This window comes from Lithobates pipiens, unplaced genomic scaffold (assembly GCF_037356315.1).
Source record: "Lithobates pipiens isolate NorthernLeopardFrog02 unplaced genomic scaffold, aLitPip1_a1.2 Scaffold_28, whole genome shotgun sequence".
Lineage (NCBI taxonomy): Eukaryota > Metazoa > Chordata > Amphibia > Anura > Ranidae > Lithobates > Lithobates pipiens.
Window position 1 is genome coordinate 186,569,192 of NW_027507789.1, and position 24,564 is coordinate 186,593,755.

The 24,564-nt window shown below is 43.2% G+C and overlaps 1 protein-coding gene across 8 annotated transcripts in view; it reads right to left on the bottom strand.

The window, feature by feature from the left end:
- The window catches only part of TANC2 (tetratricopeptide repeat, ankyrin repeat and coiled-coil containing 2), a 703,225-nt gene that overhangs the window by 172,515 nt on the left and 506,146 nt on the right, over nucleotides 1-24,564 (bottom strand). The window contains exon 1 of one of the 8 annotated variants that reach the window (XM_077460133.1): nucleotides 4,024-4,391. The exons of the other annotated variants lie outside the window; for them this stretch is intronic. The gene's annotated coding sequence lies outside the window, so the exon portion shown is untranslated. Of the gene's footprint in view, nucleotides 1-4,023; nucleotides 4,392-24,564 lie in introns of those variants that run through there. 8 annotated transcript variants of the gene reach the window in all.

The window sequence follows — 24,564 nt, forward strand, 5'->3', positions numbered from 1 at the left end:
AAAAAAGTAATATAATGCAGTTTACATGAAGTGACCTAATTTGTTTTTGTTTTTTTTTTCAGAATTTCTTTCGTTCATTTTCACCTGGAGATCTTGTGATTAACATACTTCCTCGGTCCCTTCACATCTGCACATTTTTCCCCTCTGCATATATGGGGGGCAGCTATGGTTGTTATACAGGCAGGGCTTCAAAAACACATCTGCCTTAATATCCATTACATAAAGGATTGGGATTAGTAGTTTAAACAAGTGGATCTTTGTGCTTTCTTTAAAAGCTCACAGGAAGTGACAAGGTCACTCAATTTCTGGCAAGATCAACAGGTACTTTCTGTACTGAAAAATGAAAAAAAAAAAAACGTATGCAGACACCAGATCTGTGGACTTAGAAGCTTTAGTATGTTACATTTTTGTTTTTCGGGTTTTGATATGCTTTAAGAACTCTAAATCCATGATGAAGAATAGAATCCACCAATTATGATCCTGGGATTTATAGATGTGGGTTAGCCATAAATTCCCCAATCCTACCTCAATCTCATGGCCTAATGCAGGATCTGATAATGAGCCCTTCAGACATCTCTTACAATTCTGTGTAACCTGGCTGATCATTTGTTCTGAAAAGGGAAGGAAGGCGGTAATGATGAGCCTGCTGTTTGAGTCCATCAGTTCAAGCCTTATGCCCTGTACACACAATAGAATTTTCCAACAACAATCTGAAGGATGTTGGCTCAAACTTGTCTTGCATACACACGGTCACACAAATGTTGCCGGAAATTTCGAACGTCAAGAACACGGTGACGTAAAAGACGTACAACGAACCGAGAAAAATAGCACAACAAGTTTTGCCTGCCCTCAAACATTTGTTGGCGGAAATTCCGACAACAAATGTCCGATGGAGTATACACACTGTCGGACTTTCCGAAAACAAGTTCACATCGAACGTTTGCTGTCTGAAATTCTGACCGTGTGTACGAGGCATTATAGCTAACAGCAATGGGTACTGACACTTCAAACAGGAGTCTCACATTATTGGCATCATTAGGGAGATATTCAAGGCCAGGCACGCCATATTACCTCCCTCAAAATGCCTTCAAAACAGACATCCACTGAGCTCTGCCAGCCTAGGTAAGGAACACATGGGTCCGTTTGCCAGGAGAAGTGTGGGTACTTCACATTTTTAGAGACTACAGAAAAGACTACAGAAGAGCTACTGATTTCATTCAAACCCTGTCTGGATAACTTGCACAGAGATAAGAGAAACAGAAGACATCACCGTTTGATACCTCTACTCAGGAAGCAAAGGTTGATTAACAAATGTGGGAGCCCATAGGTACATATACGTATAAACTAGACATTGAAGAAAGGTTTTTAAAGTCGGCTTTCACAAGATTATAGAACTATTAGCCCATCTCTTAGACCAGTGGTCCCCAAACTGCGGCTCGGGGGCCAGATGCGGCACTTTTCTTGCCTTTATCTTGCCCTTGGGGCACTATTCCACCAACCGACACCAATGATGGGGCACCATTCCCCCTACTGGCTCAATCAACAGGGTACTATTCTCCTCATTGATATTAACAATGGGGCACTATTCATCCCATTAAAGCCGATGATGGTGCACTGATGCTGGGGCATTTTCTATTCCCACTGGTCAGAGTCCGGCCCACCTAGAGCATGAAGGACAGTAAACTGGCCCTTTGCTTGGAAAGTTTGGAGACCCCTGTCTTAGACAAATGCATCTGAAAAGGTGTTTAGGCAGGTTTACAAGAAAAGGAAAAAGGACGTGGAGGACAGGAGCTCACCGATGGTCTGTTTGGTAGGCAACAGGCTGGATGGATGACAAAGCAATATGCAGAGCTACAAGCTCTGAAAAGTGGTGTCACCCTAAAGCTATACAGCGCAGAGCAGCAGTGGGTGAATCACAGGAACAGCTGCCGTACACAGCTTTACTTTAGCAGGTGGAACAATTTGTACTAATATAAATTATATATATATATATATATATATATATATATATATATATATATATATATATATATATATATATACACACACTTTAGCCATAAAGCTAGTGATGGCACAACACGACGATCAGGTAAAGAAAATCAATCCAGAAGATAAACATTTCTGCTAGAGCCTGTTCTTTGCTTGAAATGCTGTGCTCACATGCCAGGAAATCACATCATCTCTGCAAGCTTCAAAGGACACAAATGGAGTATAAAGAAGGAAGAAGCACTCCAGCCTGTCGAGAGTGAATTATGGCAGCAGAAAAAAGATGACTGTTTTATCAGTAACTAAATGCAAATGCAACTAAAATGCAATTTCAACCACAAAGCCATCATTTTTTTTAAGTGGATATGATAACCCGGCATCTGATTCAAACAGAATCGGTCTATGATTTTGTAATCTGTCCTAGGTTTCTATAAAGGAACAGGTCTTCTTTCAGGCTCTGCTAGGCATGAGGCCAAACACAGTCCAATACTCGGTCAGCTGTTCCAATGTTCAACCTGTCAGTTCATCGGATGTTAGCGTGCTCTTTGAGGCATGAGGCACACTATGGCTTAGTGAGGTGGCCAGTTTATTAATGGTCTTAACACCTTTTGTTGCAAGGATGATACCTGCTCTGAAGGTGATCGATCATCTTTAACACTAGCAAACATACAAAGTACTACAGCCAAGTATCCACCCCATATTCAATATTTATTCTATATTATTGCAATAAGCTTGCTAAGAAAGCAATATAACTAATGCGAGAAGCCTCAGACGGAAGCTGCCCTTCTAGGGCTCCTGTGCTGTATACAGGGCAGCAAAGCCAGAAATATTTTTATTCACAGCAAGTGATCTCACTGCCATGTAAGTATTAGGCACCCCAGGAATACGAGAAGAGCACCATCCAACTACGATTACACAAAATTTTTCTCTTTCCTGGCTGACTACCGTTTCGTTTTTTTCCACAGACCATAATGTAAAGTAAATGAGAGCAGCCATTTTTCTCAGCTGGAATCCAGAAGGAAGCTAGCTCTGTAAAAGCAAAGTGTAGATGTCCATAGTGGAGCGTCTGCACAGGCCTTTGCCTTTTATGAGCATCACCACCGAGGTCAGAGGTCAATTAACATGGCTGCTTCCATCAACAGAGCAAGTATATGAAGGTTGCTGTGCAGGGACAAAAACAGAGAGAAATAAAAGAAGCATTCCTAGTAGATAATTAAAAAGATAATTTCCTGTGCAGATACGGACAACTGTGCTATCCATCCAAATAATCTTGGCACCTTGGTCCAAGTGGCCCTGTAAATCATTCAATTTCTTGACGGACAACAAAATGGCTGCTGGGCCTTCTGTGCAAACAGATAAGATTAGATGAACGCAATGGCTCAAAAGCCGTTTTTCTCTGTGCAAGAAGAGATATAAGCAATAACACCGGCTAGGTCATTATGTTGAATGACAAGCTCTGATTTAGGCATCAAAAAAATTTACAAAGATGAAGGTGTACCCTTAGGTCACCCCAATGTAAACCCAATGTTTACCATATTCATGGCTGTAGGGGAGCGTTCCAGATAGGAACAGCTCAAGGCCTTAACAGGTGTCTGATGATATAAAGAAAATGAAAAGACAGTGGCTTTTCACCAATGCCATGAGGTCCAAGTAATTGCTGATGATAACAGATCAAGCCTGTTGACAGGAGTGCAGACCCCTATGTGCCGCACCCCAGTGCATTCTGGTCCTCAGGAGCATGGAGCTGCTGAGAAGCTTCCCGTCTCTCGACGGCCTCCATTATTAAGAAGCTCACAGATAAATTCATGCCATGCTTATCAGTACAGTAATGGGGGAAAAGAGACAACACTGTACAGAGGATACATGGTGAACTCTATTGCCAGTGTAGGGTAGTATTTCATTGACAGCAATGCAACATATGTCCAAGGTAAATGCTTCGTTTCATTCATGCTTACAAGGTGGGCATCCTCCTAGAGAAGGACTCCGCTTCACATGTAGCTTCCCCACCCCCTTAATTCATGTGATAATGATACTTACATTGGAAGAAGGTAGAAGTCTCTGGCAATCCAAGCTCATGGATAATCTCTTCTTCCACAGTCTCACAGTCACCAATAAGCAAGTCCTTCTTTTTTTTTTTTTTTTTCCGCTCTCACAGGTCCGGCTAGCAATACCGACCTCCCAGGAGTCAACACTGTGGGCTTTATCAGAGCAGACAGTGATGCTTGGCTTACAAACACGTCCCTCCCTCTCTAGCTCCTCTCTCTCTGCTTCCCTGTGACTTCACAGCTAGCTCTTCTCTCCCCCGGTGAGGATGCAGAGGGCTTTGAAATTTGTATTTCTGTCCCCAGTCCTCGGTTTTTTTTTTTCCCCCCCCTCCTCCAACGGCAGCACACAGGAGGGGAGTGGGATGGTGCAGAACGGCACGGAGAGAGATGCAAAAGGCGGCGTAGGGATGCAGTTCGGTCCTGAGCTAATGAATGGTGCAGTGCTCTTGTTGTCATGGAAACGCAAAGAGGAAAAAATCATTGCCATATAAGGAGCGGTGACATGGATTCTGGGAACATATTAGAATATATAAAATAAATGAAAAAATAAATAAAAAAAAGAATAGAAAATGTACTGATGTACGTCCTGTGCATGTCATGCAGCAATCTCCATTTACTGACAGTGGGACCGTGTAGGGTTTGCTGCAATGAGGATGCTGCTGGAGGCTGAGCGCTGAGATTCCGGCTAGGTTATTCGTGCCAGGGATTCCAGCAAGGCCCTGCTCCGATCAGAAGGGAGAGATGGCTAGAGGGATATTGGGGGGGGGGGGGGGGTATCTCTGTGACAGGTGGCCCACTGACAGGAAGAAGCAGCCTGGCACAATGATGCTGGAGGAATTTTAACTCCTTCCAACCCAACTACCAGAACAGTCGTTTCTTTGTATTTTTCTTGGACTGATGTTCAAGTTTGCCTGGACTAAATGAAACAGCTGTCTAGTGTATATACACATCTGTTTTTCCTTTATAAAGTGGGAAAATAAAGCAGCAAAGAAAGCTTTAAAATTCAGCCGAGAATGGTTAGGTCAATGAACTGCCTGCTAAGTGCTACTTCCCCCTACATTAATTGTAGCCAAATTGTGATAACACCTACTTTATAACGTACGACTGGTTACATATCCCCATTCACAGCACAAAAATTAAAAGTCGCTTCTTACCTTTTTACTAGCTTTTTTCAGAAAAAATGCCAAAACTGAAAAAATCCTACTTAGCTCCCACCTATGTAAGGTTCATTAGGGGGCAGGTATGTGTACAATAATTAACCCTGCTGTACTGAGCTGGCAGATTTTCATTATCCGTTGTAAACTACATTAGCTATATACACTGAAAGGTAAAAGAGGACCTTGAATGCGGCCTGTAATGTCTCCAAAGGGCGACATATAATATTTATTACATATAATGCTACAGAAAACGGTCATAGACTGAAGACTTACTAGAGCAGGGATATGCAATTAGCGGACCTCTAGCTGTTGCAAAACTACAAGTCCCATCATGCCTCTGCCTCTGGGCGTCATGCTTGTGTCTGTCAGTCTCTTGCTATGCCTCATGGGACTTGTAGTTCTGCAACAGCTGGAGGTCTGCTAATTGCATATCCCTGTACTAGAGGAAATGGTGAGAGATTATTCTACTGGAGTGGTTGGACACTGAAGTCATGCTATAGGAGACCATCAGAAACTAGGGACATGTTGCTTGAAACTACTGGACTTTACTGCAATTAAAGCGGAGGTCCACCCTAAAGTGGACCTTCCGCTCATTGGAATCCCCCCCCCCTCCGGCGCCACAATTGGCACCTTTCAGGGGGGAGGGGGGTGCAGGTACCTGTACAGTACAGGTATCTGCACCCACTTCCGGCATTGCTATCTGCGGAAAGGGGCGTAGATTACGCCCCTTTCCGAAAGTCCCCCGCTGCCTGCTGGGAAACACACGGATCCCAGAGGCAGCGGGACCATCCTTATTGTGCAGCGCGATTCGCGCATGCGCAGTAGGGAACCGGGAAATGAAGCCGAAAGGCTCCACTTCCTGATTTCATATACCCAAGATGGCGGCGGCAGCACCCGAGAGACGACCGAGAGATCGGCTTCGGGTGACGACATCGCGGGCACGCTGGGCGGGTAAGTGTCCTTATTTTAAAAGTCAGCAGCTGCAGTATTTGTAACTGCTGGCTTTTAAAAAAAAAAAAAACGCCGGAACTCCCGGCGGACTCCCGCTTTAAGTAACCCTTTACCAAACACAATAGGGTCACATGTGGCCCTCGGACCGCGATTGGGTTAAAGATATTAAGGCATGGGTTCTGCATTGCATGTTAATGCATTTTTACTCCAATGTGTCCTGAAGTATCCCTTCACTGACCATTGCAATTTATTCTGAACATTTTAAGCTGCCTATTGAGTCCAAACAAACAACCAAAAATTTAACAAATATTTATGTTTTATTATTTTTAGGCATGCTGTGTGAATGGGAACAAACATTAAATAACTTTTTTGTTTCCAGATGCCCCTACATTACAACAGGACAAAGGCAAAGAAACGCCTGGCCAAAAGATGGGTCAGGAAGAAAGCTGGTAGGGTCAGCAAATGTTACTATTCAGTGGACTTCACTCTTTACCTGCTAATTCCTAGATGCCTTAAAATACAAGGCAAACAGCTAAATAAGTAGAAGTAAATGGTCTTATCTGCCAAAAGACATGTCATTTTATCTTTATCCAGCCACTTTTGGGATTTATACACCTGCAGAGAATCACAGCCTGTAAGGGGAATCTACTTTGTCTGTTGGAAGGATTACAGTGGTGCCATCTTCTCGTCCATAGACCGCTGACTGTAAATAGAAGAAGCGGCAGCACAGAAACTCTGCTCTCTCCCCCTGTCAGGACGTTCCATGTCAGCACATGTGCGTGCAGCAGAGCTTGATTGGCCCCTAATGCTATGACATCCTTCACTTGGGTCTGGTGTTCAAAAGAGGAGATGAAATCTAACACCAATGTACATTCCGGTACAGATCTAATTGTTCGGTACTCAACTTAATTAAATTGTGTTTTTTCAGTACCTCTTCAGAGTTAATAGCTGGGCCATGAATGAACCACACCTTACAAGAAAGCTTAATAGATATCCACTGCAATACTGAACAACATCCATTGAAAGATGCAGTCCTACAAGGGCTGGTTGTCCCATGACTTATAATGCTGTCGGCACCATTATCTGGACATTCATCCCAGGTGTCATCAGTCAGGTGTGGGAACATTAAACAGCGACAGACAGGTTACTCCCTCCACCCAATAACCCTTCAATGGTATTGTTAGATACAATTATTTATTTTAGATCCACACAGGGAATACAGAAACAGCAGCTAAACTATCACAATCAGAACAAATGCCTTTGCAAACAGAGCTCTGGAAACTAGCAGCTGCAGACACAAATGATCAAATGCAACAAGCAAGGCAATCAAAGCACCAGCGATACAAAGCAGACTGTCAATATTAGACATTCATACAAACACACACACACATAGCTCCCAACTGTCCCTGATTTCTAGGGACTGTCCCTGATTTGGAGCAATGTCCCTCTGTCCCCCTTTCCTCCTCATTTGTCCCTCATTTTGGTCTGATCTATATAGCTGTATATAAAATGCACTTTTTATCTTTTAAAAAGTGTTTCCCAGTGCTAAACCTTTCATCCAAATTCTAAATGGCTGCATTTGTAAATTTTAAAAGCTGATATAAAGGAATAGTAGTGATAAAAGAAAGCCCTTGTGGCTTTAATTAACTTTTTTTGGGTTAATTCTACATTAAGTAGTGAGTGTGGCAGTTGAGTGTGGCAGGGGCGTGTCCCATGCCTACATACCTTTGCTGGTAGGTGTCCCTCATTCTCATCTCAAAATGTTGGGAGGTATGACAGATACCAACCCACATAAAGTGGACCCCCTCCCAAAAAAAATGGTGTATGCACAGCTGTACACATTGCCTGTTCAAACGTTACATAAGTAATCTATGCTGACGACACCCCAATCTATCTCTCTACCCCTCAGCTCACATCATCAGTCTCCACACCTATCACTAATTTACTGTCACTCCACTTCATCACTTCCTCAAACTCAACCTGTCCAAAACCAGGCTCATAATATTTCCTCCCCACGTGCCCCTTTCCCTGACTTTTCTGTCAAGATCAATGGCACAACCATCAACCCATTCCCACATGCCAGGCTGCTAGGTGTAGTCCCGGACTCTAAACTCTTTTCGGCCCCACATCCAATCACTTTCCAAAACTTGTCGCCTCCACCTCCGCAACACCTCCAAAATACACCCATTCCTAACCAATGACACCGCAAAGTTTCTAATTCATTCCCTGGTTATCTCTCACCTCAACTACTGCAACTCTCTCCTCATTGGCTTACCTCTCCATAGGCTATCCCCCCTTCAGTCCATCATGAATGCTGCTGCCAGACTCCTCCACCTTACCAACCGCTCAGTGTCTGCTACTCCTCTCTGCCAATCCCTCCCATTGGCTGCCACTCCCCAACAAATTAAATTAAAAATACTAATAACTTGCAAAGCCATCCACTTACATAGCCCCCAGCTACATCACTATCCTAGCCTCGAAATACCAAATTGTTTTCTTTGTTCCTCCCAAGACCTCCTGCTCTCTAGCTCCCTTGTCATCTCCTCCTATGCTCACCTTCAGGACTTTACCTAAGCCTCTCCCATCCTTTGAAATTCCCTACCCCAATCTGTCTATTTCCTGCTCTATCCAATTTTAGGCGATCCCTGAAAACATTTCTCTTTAGGGAAGCATATCCTGCCCTCACCTAACAACTGTTCTTTTATTTGCGCCACCAGCTCATCTCCCACAGGTATTACCTTTTGTATCACTGGACCCTCCCAGATTGTAAGCTCAAACGAGCAGATTTGTATTAATTTGTATGGCAACTGTACTGTTTGCCTTAACACTGTAAAGCGCTGTGCAAACTGTTACCAATATATAAATTCTGTATGACAATTGAAAAAAAAATTGAGTGGCTCACATTTTTAACTGAATCTACATCCTGCTTTTCCCTGGGAAGGCTACATCACCAAACCTTTTTCAACAGATGAGTGTAATGTTGTATGGCACATGTGAGATACAAGGGCAAATGATGTTTGTACCTCATCTGATGCATGTGCCATACCACATTTCATTAATCTGTGGAGGGAAAAAAAAAAAAAAAACAAGATTTTGTGAGGTGAGGATTGTGCTTTTTTTTAATTTAACATATTAGTGTAATGTGGTACGGCAAACGCACCAGAGGAGGAACAACCATCATCATTGGGATGGCAGAGAAGAAGAAAAAAATCCAGTAGGTATGGGGTTCTGACTGGTGGTGGGGACAGAGTACTGAAACAGGGGAAACAGTGCAAGAAGGAGGCAGGCAAGTACAACAAATTGTATTACTTCTTCTAAATAGACTGGGGGTGGGTTCACTTTAAAGTGTTTGTTAACCCACACAAAAAAAATAAAAAATTCAGATCCCGATCCCTTAAAGCAGATTAAACAGCACAGTGCTTGTGCTGCATAATCTGACCCACTCTAAACTGTAAAAAAAACTCCCTGAACCTGCCACTTCCTGTATCCCTTCTCTGTACTGACCATGAAAATCAGGGCTGCAGAGCCCTGACCACTGTGGTCAGAGTGCGTCCCTCCGCTAATCCGCAGCTGTCCTCTCTCACCCTCCCTCCCTTCTCGTCTGTGTCTCTGTCTCTGTCTCTACCCCCCTATTATTAAAAATTAAAACCCTACAATGGTCACTGCCAGCCCCTCTATTAGAGCCTGACATACCACACTATCAAAGTCATTTCTAAAAACGAGTGTTGTAAATACCCATTTATAATTATCTTCAGGCCAGTCACCTGACTCGCACCTGGTTTAGAGCTCCGATACATGGCTTCTGCGGGAGGTCATGTGATCTCCCCGGTTGACGTCATAGGGAGATCTCGGTCCCTCCCGCAGAAGCCATGAAGATGGCTCTAAAGAGGTATTTACAATGCTCGTTTTTAGAAATGACTTTCATAGTGTGGTATGCCAAGCTCTAATAGATGGTCTGGCAGTAATTTATTATTTAGACTTTACAAACACTTTAACTTGCAAAGATGGGAGAGAGCAACATCATTAATCCTCTACCGTCCAATCTTTTTAATCAAGAGAAAACGCTTCAAAGTAATTTACATGTCTCAGGGAACCTAGAGCTTGGCTCTGCCAAATTACATCAGTACTGGGACTATGGCACCAACAGGTGGCATAACTATTAGACATGTGCACACTGAAATATGTTGTTTCGGAATTTAGTTTTCATCTGAAAAGTTCATTTATTTAGTTACTCCCAAAATTTGTTTTTATGTTTTGTTAAAAAATGCATTCGTCCGAAAATCCGAACTAATTAAGGTCAAATCTGTCATTGAAGGCTTATGGCGTCTGTCGAATGTTCTAAGATTATTTGATGGAGCAGCTAAACTGTACGAAGCCGCAATCGGTCGAATGTTCCACCTACAAGCTATAGTAGAATTCTAATGTTGTATGACAACTTATTATTATTATATATGATTATATTTATTATTATTACTAGTCAACCAAAATGAGAATTCTTATATAGCCTATGGGCAGAGTATTTGACCATTAATGTCCACTCGCGGCGACTGCTTCGTCAAATCTTCATGTCGAATCTTTTCTATGTCGATTAATCTTGGACTAATATAGAGTAAGATTAGGCACATTCGACCTTTTTTGCTATTGTCTCTATAATGCCGAATCTTTTCTCTCTATGTAAAATAATCTTGGACTAATAGAGCTAAGGTTAGGCACATTCGACCACAGGTTCGATGGACACAGATCGCTATTGTCAGTGTCATGTCGAATCTCCTATCTATATCGAACTGTTGTCACAACGAAAATGAAAATAAGGCATTTGTTTATGTCGGATCTTTCGGTTTTTGGATTCTGCACATTCATTATCGTATGTTAAAACGATAACGAAAATACCCGAAATTCGGCCGAAAATGCATTCGGACGAAAACGAATGCACATGTCTAATAACGATGTGCCACTGCTGACTGCACAAGGAACTCCTTGAACTACATCCTGGATATAGAGTATGTAGAGAAAAAGACCACTTCCATGGTTACTCCAATAATTAAGTAATCAGGTATCAAAATGATTCTATAAACCCACTGTTGCTTTTTTTTTTTTTTAACTGCTACTTTTCCCTTAAGCTTGAATGAAAAGTTTAGTGCAATCTAGTTTTAACATTTAAATACATTTAGTGATAGAGGTTTACAGAACAAAGCAAAAATCAGTGCAACATATAAGGAGAGGAATTAAAGAAAAAGATGTAAAAATCAAACAGTGGCAGCCAAAGTGAAAAAGATAACGGTTTTACAATGTTAATTAGGACAGAAAAACACAATTGCAATATGGAAACGTTGCCCATGTTAGGTCATGCATTCTAATATTAAAAAAAGGAAACCCAAGGGGAACTTGAGTTTGCTGGTTAGGATGTTATATAACTACAAAAACTGTGCAGGGGTGCGATACGGGAGCCATAGGGGGAAAAAAATCCCGGAGGAACAGAGAATCAGCACATACTGATGTATGATTTTACACTCTTCATTTCTCTGAGGTCACAAACATCGCGTGTCTCATTTTGCTGTAACACTGCACTTAGTAAATTATTCAGCTGAAGAGAGGGAGGCTTTCGCCCACTGACGCTTTACCAGCAAACGAGTGTTAATAAAGTGCAGCTCCTTTCTACCTTGAGCTGTGACCCCTCTGTTCATGAAACTCCGGCTCAGATTAATGTAGTAAAACATTGCAGCACAAGATGTTTAATGGACATTCACTCTAAACCGTCTATGAATTGGTCCTTTACTGTAATTCCACTCATGCCTGGAGTCAAGACTTACTCTGCTGGTAGAAGATGTTGCAGGTGCCATGGCCATGCCTCCATTATCAGGATATGTCCTTTATCTCAGCATGTACAGTTCCTGCGTGTCACAATGTTTAAACGCTCTGAACAGCAAAAGAAACACCTGAAAGACCTTGAGTCTCTTGGGACTCCAGACAAGGAATATACTTCACTGTACTTTGGTGCTGTAAACACACATTGTAAGATTTACAAAGACACACCTCCCATCCTTTTGAGATGGGAATGAGGGACACCTAATAACAAAACTATGTAGGCATAGGCAGTGGGAACGTGGAGGAACGCAGTTCCGGCACCTCCACCACTGAATGTACAGTATGTAATAACAAGGAGTACTGGAGGGTCTTATTGATGATGGCTGCTGGGGGGATCTATTGCTGCTGGAATAATTTTTTTTGCGTGGGGGTCTTATGTTGTTGGGGGTCAATTGTTGCTGGGAGGGATCTACTTTTGAGGGAGTGGTATTGCTGGCTGCCAGAGGGTTCATTGATTCTGGCTGCTGGGAGATCAGTTGTAGATGCAGGGGGTCTATAGCTGCTGGGGTGGTATTTTGTTGCAAGGGGGTCAATTGTTGCGAAGGTGGGGTTTATTGTTGTGTAGGGGATCTGTTGTGGTTGGGGGGTCTATTGTTGCTAGCTGCAGGTGATTTTACTGCCTTTCTTGTTCCATACAATTTACTTAGCACCACAAAATGATACTTATCTCTGTATTTTCTAAACGGGGAAGTACTGGGAGGTAGGTAGGGGGTGGAATCAAGTAACAGTGCTCGGAGGTGGGTTGGGTGCGCAGACAAGGGGTAACTCAGAAGGGGGGGGGGTTCCTGTACCTACTCTGTGAGGGAAAAAAAAGCCCTGGGCATACAACACACCCCTGGCTACACTGCCTTAAATGTGAGTTAAAAAAAAAAAAAAATCTTTTTTTTTTTTTTAACTACTTCTATTTCTTTATACTGGCTTTTGAAATTTCCAAATGCAGCAATTTAGAAATGGGATGAAAGGTTTAGCTCTAGGAAACACTATTTGAAAGATAAAAAGTGCATTTTATATACAACTATATAGATCAGACCAAAATAAGGGACAAATGAGGAGGAGAGAGGGACAGAGGGACATTGTTCCAAATCGGGAACAGTTGACAAAGATGAATGAACAGGAACACAAAAACGCACAGCAAAATGGGAAGAGACATCAAAAGGCACATGCTCCATTTTGATGCATGTTTAATATGATCCACAGACGAGCAAATCACTGTATCAGTGTGAATGCGTCTTGTGTGAATGGGCCGGCCATACAGTATCAATAAATTATTAGTAAATATGCAACTTGGTAGAACAGCACAGCGACTGGATGGGTTTTTATTTTTTCTCGCTGAGCATAACTCTCTCTGCTCAAAACGAGAGAAAAAGATTCTCCCTCTGTGTGGCTAATTGATTTCAGCAGCTGGCTGCCTTCCTGATATACAGTACATGTAATCACAAGAGGGAAATCCACATATCTGTACACTACATACAATCATGAAAATATAGAGCAGCACGCATGTATATGGTCCCTGGGTAATGGGGCGTGGGTAATAGTTGTTGGAGCAACCTGTTCGAAGAAAAGACATTTATGAGCTACAAACTCAATACTTTGAGGAACACTAAAGAAAACTAAGCAGGCACGGATAAATATCTATTTGTAATGCATATTGTCAAGATGTCTTCTTTTGGAGTGATCTTTCAGGCTGGGTTCAGACATGTGTGATGTCAGACATTGCATGTGATTCGCACCGCATTGCTGTTCACATCAAATGCGATGTCTGTGCGATACCGATTCAGCCATACAGTTTGTATGGCTGAAATCGCATCGCATTTGCACCAAAATGGTGCAGGACCCTTTTTTTGATCCACACTGGAATCGGATTGTAGGGTGTTGATCCCCATGCGATCCGATTCCACAGTTCGCACTGCATTCTGTGAACCAATTTGGAGGCGTCATTACCTTTCTATTGACACCCGCAGTGGTTCGCAGAGAGCAGTGTGAACTGCCTGCGAATTAGATGCGATGAAGGGAACCAGCACAGGAAAGTGTGAGCCCAGCCTCAATGCAATATCAGATATTTCAAAGTCTGTAAAAGAACATTTGTTCACATTTTGGGAAATATTAACATGTGCAAGGCAACCTGCAGTTAGGAATAGGGATCGAGTGGATATAAACCTTTGAAATGAAAAATAAACAAAGGTATATACCACTGTAATATGCCTCTATTCCAAAGCACCTAGTGTTCTTGTTTTTGTTTCCCTCTGTCATCTGCATTAATCAATTCTGACAGGTTACCTGGACACCACAGAATCTCAGGCCTGGCCTTCCCCACCCTCCAAAAGATGATTGACCGCCTCAGCTGTGCATGCTTCCCTATGAGACTATGTAGAGGAGTGTGACTACTCCCTCTGCTCATGTCTCAATTTAACCAAGCTCTCCTCTCCGTGCTGTGTGTGATACCAAATCCCGGCCCCTCGGCTTCTGGAGATGAAAAATGCCTTTGATCTGTGTGTTTTAGTTGGCTGTAAAGAAGACAGCGTCACAGATAAACAGGTACAACATTCATCAAATGCATGAAGATAAAAAACCTTCTGCCTTTACAACTCCTTTAAGGACTCTTTAATGATCTGTATAGGAAGGGGGGAACTTGGGCCTGTACAGTAACCTGCCTTTTGAAAAATGGTTCCCTATTGTTTTCCTTATTTCCCAATCTGCAAAGGAGTTGAGCTTTCGATAGAGATCCCAGAGTCTTCTAGACAAGGGGCCAGGGGATCCTATACAGATAATAAAATTGGGATGACCGGGATTCTGTAGGATGAAGAGGGTGGGTTGGGGAAATGACGCACTGAACTACAAGTTCTGGCAATGTAGGTTGAAAGCAACACTTTTAGCCATGATATGGATATGGAGGGGGTGAGTGTGTTCTTATGGCTATCAGCCAGGTGGGGACCACTTACAGGCCATAGCAGAGAAGGAAATACAGCGAGAATGGTTATGTCATTCCTTCAATTTTGCCAGTTGAGTGTTTTGTGTGGGAAAAGTATGTGTTTTTGAATGCTCTCCTTTCTAAATGGTTTCCTTACGTGGTGGGCCAATTGCACAATGGGTTGTTTGTCACTAGGCTTCCTTACAGCTTTTGCATGTAATGTTAGGCTGTGCATCTTTTGGGATAATACATACCTTATTTTTAAGTGCTAAGAACTTGGCGTTCGTTATTTTTGCTGCAGAACTCCTGGCATTGGGAGCGATGCCCTACCCTGCCTACAACAAGAACCTTCAACAGTCAAAACAAGTCAAAGTACCTAACAGAACTGTCAAGTGTCAGATTATGTTTGTAAATATTTTATGTCAAAAATATTTGCAGTATAATTGATGGTCATCACTGTACCCTCTACAAGAGCTGTTGAATTGCTACACTTAAAAAAGAAAAGATATCCCTAAACCAGGGGTAGGCAACCTTTTGAGCACATTCTGCTGAAAAATATTTTCAAAGAAATTGAGAGTGAGAGAAATTGAGAGTGCCGATTTTATAACAAAAAATGTCAACTTCACACTCTCAATCACAAAAAGGATTTTTAATAAAGTAAATGCTGTAAACTACTTAGTGAGAAATTAACATCCTGCACTCGCACCTCAGATCAGCCCCAATTCCTGCAACTCCACACTTTAGATGAGCCCCAATTCATGTACCTTTACACCTCTAACTGTACCCCCTGCTCATCTGCCCCACCAATGTTCCCCCTTTCTCATCTGCCCCACCACTGTACCTCCCTGCACATCTGCCCCACCACTGTACCTCCCTGCACATCTGCTCCACCGCCGTACCCCAATGCTCTTCTGTCTCACCACTGAACCATCTTCGCATCTGTCCTAACACTGAACGTATCTGTTCATCTGCCCCACCATTGTAATTCCCTTTCTCATCTGCCCCACCATTGTAATTCCCTTTCTCATCTGCCCCACCATTGTAATTCCCTTTCTCATCTGCCCCACCACTGTACCTCCTGCACATCTGTCCCACCAATGTACCTCCTGCACATCTGTCCCACCAATGTACCTCCTGCACATCTGTCCCACCAATGTACCTCCTGCACATCTGTCCCACCAATGTACCTCCTGCACATCTGTCCCACCAATGTACCTCCTGCACATCTGTCCCACCAATGTACCTCCTGCACATCTGTCCCACCAATGTACCTCCTGCACATCTGTCCCACCAATGTACCTGCTGCACATCTGTCCCACCAATGTACCTCCTTTCTCCTCTGCCCCGCCACTGTACCCACCTGGACATCTGCCCCGCCTCTGTACCCCCTGCTCTTCTACCCAACCACTGTAACCCCCTGCTCATCTGTCCCACCAATGCACCTACTTTCACATCTGCCCCACCTATGTACCCCCCTGCTCATCTTCCCCATCACTGTACCCCCGTTTTTCTGTCCCACTGCTGAACCCCCTTCTGATCCCTCCCACTATTGTACCTCCTGCATATCTGCCCCACCACTGTACCCTTTTGCTCTTCTGTCGCACCACTATAACTCTGCTGCTCATTTGCCCCATGATTGTATTCCTTTTCTCATCTGTCCCACCACTGTACCTCCCTGCACATCTGCTCCACCGATGTATCCCCATGTTCTTCTGTCTCACTAAAGAAACACCTTCTCATCTGTCCTAACACTGAACACATCTGCTCATCTGCCCCACCACTGTAACCCACTTTCTCATCTGCCCCACCAATGTACCTCCTGCACATCTGTCTCACCTCTGTACCCCCTGCTCTTCTGCCCTTCCTCTGTTCCCCCTGCTCAACTGTCACCCAAATACACCTCCTTTCACATCTGCCACACTGCTCTACCCCCCCCCCCGTTTTCTGTCCCACCATTGAACCCCCTTCTCATTTGGCCCAACACTGAACCCCCTGCTCTTCTGCCCCATCACTGTACCTTCCTGCTCTTCTGTCCCACTACTGAAGCTTTCTCATCTCTTCCACCACTGTACCTCCCTGCACATCTGCCCCACCGCTGTACCTCCTGCTCTTCTGTCCCACCTCTGAACCCCTTCTGCTAATTTTTGCCCACTGCTGTACCCTCCTGCTCTTCTGCTACACTGCTGTACCCTCTTCTCATGTATGATATGCGTGATATGCAGAGTGGAGAAAGTAAGCTGAGATGAGACATCTACCTGTCCTGTCACACTCATTCTGCTGATCCAACTCTCGCATCCAGCCCACTTGCTTGTATGTGATGCATGTGATGTCACCTACAAGCATCTGGAATGGATGCACAATGATGAGCTCAGGTCAGGGGCACTTTCTGAAAGCGGTGGGCCTGTTGGAAGATCATAAGTTGGGCCCCCACCGCAGCAAACCTTGGGTGCGATTTGCGCCGAATACAGAGTGCAGGGGCTCAGTAGTAAGTGACGCTGAGGTTCAGAAATAATTTCACCAAGGTTCCCAGAAGCTCAAGTGTAATTCCACAAACTGTCCCCCGATTGTGGTTTTCTCAATCACAGAGATATCCCTTCTTTCTGAGATTGGTAGTGGCATCCAAACGAGTTATCTTCCTCCACAGTCCTCCTCCTCCTAGAAACACCCCCCCCCCCCCCCCCAGGAGAATTGCACTCAATCTCTTCCCAATCACAAAAGCTGACGAGCGCAGCTACAGCAAAGTTAGAGAGCCAAATAATGTTTCCCATCTTTTAAAATGTGTGGTGGCACAGTGCAGGTGTGGCGTGGGGAATTCTGAAATCGGAATGCATTAGTGTCTCACTGACACTTCCCTGTGCTACTGGGGAGGGAGTCGAGTGCCCGGCAAAAGAGGCTTCGAGTGCCGCTTGTGGCACCATTCCCGGGGGTTGTCTACCCTTGCCCTAAACCTTTTTTGGAAACATTGACAGACATTATTATTAGTCAGGATTTATATAGCGCTAACAGTTTGAGCAGGGCTTTACAACAACGGGGAAGACAGTACAATTACTATACAATTCAATAAAAGAGGGATCAGAGGGTCCTGCTCGTTAGAGGTTACAATCTAGAAGACATGACTTGGTTCTAGGAAACTAGGCACACCAAGAGGCACCACAAATCCAGATTGGCACAAACATACCCTTGATGATCAAGCACAGCGAGACAAAGCCATAATGTCACATAACAGGCATGTTATCCAGAGCATAATCCAACAATGGTTTTTCTACAATGACTATTCTGTCGATACCAGAGAATGTTAGGTTTGGCCAAGCTACATTGTCATTGATAAGCAGGCAGTACAGTGGCTGAGTGGTTCCACCTTGGAGCACTAGGGTCATTGGTTCAAATCCCAGCCAAGACACTACCTGCCTTGAGTTTGCATGTTCTCCCTGTGCCTGCGTGGGATCTGTACTCCAGTTTCCTCCCACACCCCAAAGACATACTGGTAGGTTGTGAATAAAATTATGTAATATTGGAAGACAGGTAAGGTTAACGTCATGGCATACATGATAATCATATCAAGTTTTTTGATTATCCTTGGGTGTAAGAATCAATTTTGATCATTCAAAAAGACATGCACATTGGTGGAAACCTAGAGAAGTCATACTATCCCATAAAAACCACATATTAACCAAAACAGAACATGCCGATTTAGAAGATGAAAGCCAAGGCATATGAGGATGGGTTATGACCAAAATTACTGCCAAGGGACTACACAAATGTTCAATAATGTAGATGCTGTCAGACATTACCCAGCGTTATTTATGGCAATCAATTATCAAAAGACTGAACGATGGAAACAAATCACATCGTGGAGCTTTGTCTGTGGCCGTTGGAATTCAGCTCCCCATAGGGACCTGGGCTTAATTAAGAAATTCGAAATACGAAGTAGCTGAAGTCACTGTATACATCATGGTAATTACATCAAAAGAAATTTACAACCAACTCTTTTTTAATTACCCTGCAGTTAGTATAATTAGCAGCACCTAACAGAATGTGATTCTCTTGCAATCAATGGTGAAATTTCCATGAAAACAAGGGAGGAAAGTCTGCTGAGGGGAGAAGGGCTGAAGGACACCTAGAAGACACACAGAATAGTAACCATGATAACAAGGTATTTCACATATATAATCGTATTTATTGGAGGTGATATCAAAGTTAGGACCACTAATCAAACAAGTTTTTAGAAGTTAACCACTTTCAGACCGGACCAATTTGCTGGTCAAAGACCAGACCACTTTTTGCGATTCGGCACTGCGTCGCTTTAACTGACAATTGCGCGGCCGTGCGACGTGGCTCCCAAACAAAATTGACGTCCTTTTTTTCCCACAAATAGAGCTTTCTTTTGGTGGTATTTGATCACCCCTGTGGTTTTAATTTTTTGCGCTATAAACAAAAATAGAGCGACAATTTTGAAAAAAACGCATTATTTTTTACTTTTTGTTATAATAAATATCCCCCAAAAATATATAAAAAAACATTTTTTTCCCTCAATTTAGGCCGATACGTATTCTTCTACATATTTTTGGTAAAAAAAAATCGCAATAAGCGATTATTGATTGGTTTGCGCAAAAGTTATAGCGTTTACAAAATAGGGATAGTTTTATAGCATTTTTATTAATAATTTTTTTTTTTTTTTTACTAGTAATGGCGGCGATCTGCGATTTTTATTGTGACTGCGACATTGTCGGGGACCCATCGGACATTTTTGGGACCATTGTCATTTATACAGTAATCACTGCTATATAAATGCAGTGATTCCTGTGTAAATGACACTGGCAGTGAAAGGGTTAACCAGTGGGTGGCAGTGTAGGGGTTAAGTGTTCCTAGGGGTGTGTTACTAACTGTGGGGGGGTTGGGCTTTCATTTAGTGTACACTGATCTCTGCTCCAATCACATGGAGCAGAGATCAGCGTCACTAGTTGCTAGGCAGAATGGAAAAATGTTGTTTATACAGCATTTCCTCCATTCGGCCGCTCCGTGAGACGGCGATCGAGTCCGCGGGTCCCGCGACCGGACTCACGGGGGTCGCGACCAGCGCGGGAGCGCGCCGCCGGCGGCGCGCTCCCGATGGCAGGGCGGCATCGAATATTGGACGTACATGTACGCCAATATGCCTGCCCGTGCCATTCTGTCGACGTACATCGTCGTGCGCTGGTCGGGAAGTGGTTAAGAAAAAGATTTATTGGTAACCAACATTACCAAATACCAGATAGACATGGAGAGAGTAAGCAGATCTACACTTAAAGTTTAAGTTTGCTTTAAGCTATTATACAGGCTGAAAGAAGGTAAGTAAGGGCCTTAGACTGTAATAGCTGCCAAGCCTTGGTTGTCCTTAAAATATAACTTAAGGCAATTTATTTATTTTGTTTTGGACAGAGTGCAGAGGGAAAAGAACGCTAGTTGGTTTTTATTGCTGCTTGTGCCCCCGCTAAGGAGATTCACCCCTCTTGATTTGTCCTGTTTACCTATTATCATTGAAAGTGAAAGTAAAAGAATATCCCACATTTTGGGTTAGAAAAGTAATAGAGGGTATATCTTCCAATGGGTACACTAGTTCTGGTGACCTGGGGGTCCCCAAGAAATTCCCTTAATTTGTAGGGATTTTCACTCACTTCCTGTTTGGTTATGGGACAGGAAATTAAGATAATCTCCCCAATGGGAGACAGAAGATGAAAACAAATCTGACAGGAGTTATTACTCTCCGTTACTCAATCCAAAATGAAAAAAATAATAAATAGTTTTGCCTATAGCTCCACTTTACCAGTGAAAATGTCATTCTGTGGCATTTAGACTTGTATGTACTGTACATTTATATAATTGAAGGCAAGGTGGTAGGATGTGGGTCTTTTTATGAAACACTACCAACATTTTTAATGAAACGTGCCCTTCAAGAAATATGTAGGCTACCAAGAATGCACTCAACCCAGATCAGATATATATATATATATATAGTGCCTTGAAAAAGTATTCACCCCCCCTTGGCATTTTTCATGTTTTGTTGCCTCACAACATGGAATTAACATGGATTGTTTGAGGATTTGCATAATTTAATTTACAGAACATGCCCACAACTCTGAATATTTTTTTTTTTATTGTGAACCAAACAAATAGGACAAAATGACAGAAAATGTGTGCATAACTATTCACCCCCCTAAAGTCAATATTTTGTAGAGCCACCTTTTGCAGCTATCACAGCTCCAAGCCGCTTTGGATAAGTCTCTATGAGCTTGCCATATCTTACCACTGGGATTTTTGCCCATTCCTCCTTGCAAAACTGCTCCAGCTCCTTCAAGTTGGATGGTTTGTGCTTGTGAACAGCAATCTAAGTCTGACCACATATTTTCTATTGGATTGAGGTCTGGGCTTTGACTAGGCCATTCCAACACATTTACATGTTTGCTCTTAAACCACTCAAGTGTTGCTTTATCTTTGGGGTCATTGTCCTGCTGGAAGGTGAACCTCCATCCTAGTCTCAAATCACACACAGAGTGGTACAGGTTTTGCTCAAGAATATCCCTGTATTTAGCACCATCCATCTTTCCCTCAACTCTGACCCGTTTCCCAGGCTCAAAAACATCCCCACAGCATGATGCTGCCACCACCATGTTTTATTGTGGGGATGGTGTTTTTTGGGTGATGTGATGTGTTAGGTTTGCGCCAGATGCCAGGCGTTTTCTTTGATGGCCAAAAAGTTAAATTTTAGTCTCATCAGACCAGAGCACCTTCCTCCATCATACATGTTGGGAGTCCCCCATATGCCTTTTTTGCAAAAATAAAAAATGTGCTGAAAATAATGACTTTCTTCTGCCCACTCTGCCATAAAGCCCAACTCTATGGAGCGTACGGCTTATTGTCGTCCTATCTACAGATACTCCAGTCTCTGCTGTGGAACTCTGCAGCTCCTCCAGGGTTACCTTAGGTCTCTGTGCTGCCTCTTTGATTAATGCCCTCCTTGCCCAGTCAGTGAGTTTTGGTGTGTGACCGTCTCCTGGCAGGTTTGTTGTTGTGCCATGTTCTTTCAATTTGGTTATGATAGATTTGATGGTGCTCCTAGAGATCAAAGATTTGGATATGTTTTCATAACCTAACCCTGACTCGTACTTCTCAACAACATTATTTAGTTATTTGGAGAGTTCCTTGGTCTTCATGGCAGTGTTTGGTTAGTGGTGCCTCTTCCTTAGGTGTTGCCGCCTCTGAGGCCTTTCAAAAAGGTGTGTATATGTAATGACAGATCATGTGACAATTAGATTGCACACAGGTGGACATAATTTCACGAATTGTGTGACTTCTGAAGGTAATTGGTTGCACCAGAGCTTTTTATGGGCTTCATAACAAAGGGGGTGAATGCATACGCACATGCCAATTATCAGTTTTTTTTATTTCTGAAAAATAGTTTTATGTATATATTTTTCTAATTTTACTTCACCAACTTAGACTATTGTGTTCTGATCCATCACATATAATTCAGATTAAAAAAAATTGAACTAAAAGGGGTTGTAAAGGTAAATGTTTTTTCACCTTAATGCATTCTATGCATTAAGGTGAAAAAACATCTGACACTGCCTGCACCCCCAGTCCCCCCGTTTTACTTACCTCACCCCTCGAAAGTCCCGCGCTCGTCCTCTACTTCCTCTTCACTACTCAGCCTGGCCGCTGATTGGCTGGAGTGGATGGATGGAAAGCAGCGCAGCCATTGGCTCGCGCTGCTGTCAATCACATCCACTGACGCGGAGCGCCGGGGGCGGGGCCGTGTGACACAGCGTGCAGCTATAGCCGCCGGCTGTATCACGGGAGCGCGCCTGCATATGCTTCTCACCATGCGAGGGAGCTCGCATGAACTTGAGAAGCACCTGCGGGAGGGAGCTGAGACAGCCGCCGAGGGACCCCAGAAGAGCAGGTTCGGGGCCACTCTGTGCAAAACGAGCTGCACAGTGGAGGTAAGTATAACATGTTTGTTATTTAAGAAAAAATAAATAAATATCCTTATGATTCGTGCAGACTTCTGGAGCAAGCAGAGAGCCAATTGTGAGAACAAGAGGAACTGCTATTGTAGAAGCTGAATACTGCTTCCATGGCTGCAAGAGAAAGAAAATCTTTTTTCTTGCAGATTTAGAAAACACGGCTGACTGCAGACTGAATTGGAAAAGGTTTCCTTCATTTATTCCATCAAACAACAGAATGCTTTTTGTAGAAATTGTTTGATCATTTCTACATTAACTGGAGTTTTCCTTTAAAAATAATTGTGACTCTGCATTGATCAGTGTTGCAGGGACCCCACCTCCTGCTTATAACACGTTCTCCTCCCCTCCGCCCACTCCTGTACTATTTTTGCTTCTCTCCCCCCCCCCCCCCCCTCCTTTCTTCCCAAACTGTTCTCTCTTCAAGTTCCTGATTGAAGATCCACTATAGTCAGGGACACAAGTTCAGAGATAACACAGAGGTCTGGCTATCTCAGCAGTCATTTTCATCCTGGGGGTCTGGAAGGTGTAAAACCTGCATGCTTGGAATGGCGTGCAAAAACTGTAAGCAAATTTGTACCATCAATTCTGCAGACCTTCGCCTAGTTTAGCAGGTCTTCAAAAGGTTGAAATGAATGTTTTTTTCAAAGGGTATTAGGAGATCTTTTAACTGACACATCGGATGCTCCTCTCTAGCTCAGGTAGTTCCCATTGTCTGATTTCTGAAAGCAGTGGTAGTTTTGGGAGAGGTATGTCCTCATGGGTGATGCTGTACAGGAGAAATAAGCATTGATTCCAGAGGTCCAGGAATGGCAATCACCAGCAATGAATAGGGGCATTAATTGTGGGATAAGACAGCCATCCGTCTTCGAGATTTTATATAAACTGTAAAATGTAGATAAGGTTATCAATCTAAAATCTGCCTTTTTCAACAAGGATGCCCTCTGGTTTCCTCAGGGGTGCCTTGGCAAAATGCCTAAAAATTGCCCACAAATTCTATACAAGCCAGTGGATGTATCAAATCTGCCTTTTGGCTACACCAAGTTATAGGTTTTCATTGTGCACCATTACAACCTTCTAGTTGCTGGCGTCCTAACAACCAATTATGTCATTGGTTGATGAGTATTTTCGGGCGCTTGTGTTTCGTCAGATTAGGCGACCCATCAGAATGTGTAATGAAAGTGACGTTTAGTCGCCGCCATCTTGCTACACCCTGCAGTCATCCACTGTAAGGATACAGTGAGAAGGCGGCAAGTGGACATCTTGTTACACCCACCAGAGTTTTGCATTTTACACTTTTTTTTAACAGTAAACTGAGTTTATATAGTGAAATACAGTACTTTGAACGCCGTCTGAATGTTTATATGTTGAATTTTGAAAGCAGCGAACTTGCATAGTTACATAGTTAGTAAGGTTGAATAAAGACACCAGTCCATCCAGTTCAACCTGAGTGAGTGTCTACAATTGTGCCTATCCCTGTACATTGCACACTCACATCAGTCCCTACCCTCAAGGAGCCCACAATACAAGGTCCCATTCATATACTAGGGCCAATTTTGGACAGAAGCCAATTAACCTACCTGCATGTCTGGTTTGTGGGAGGAAACCAGTGTACCTGGAGGAAACCCACGCAGGCACAGAGAGAACATGCA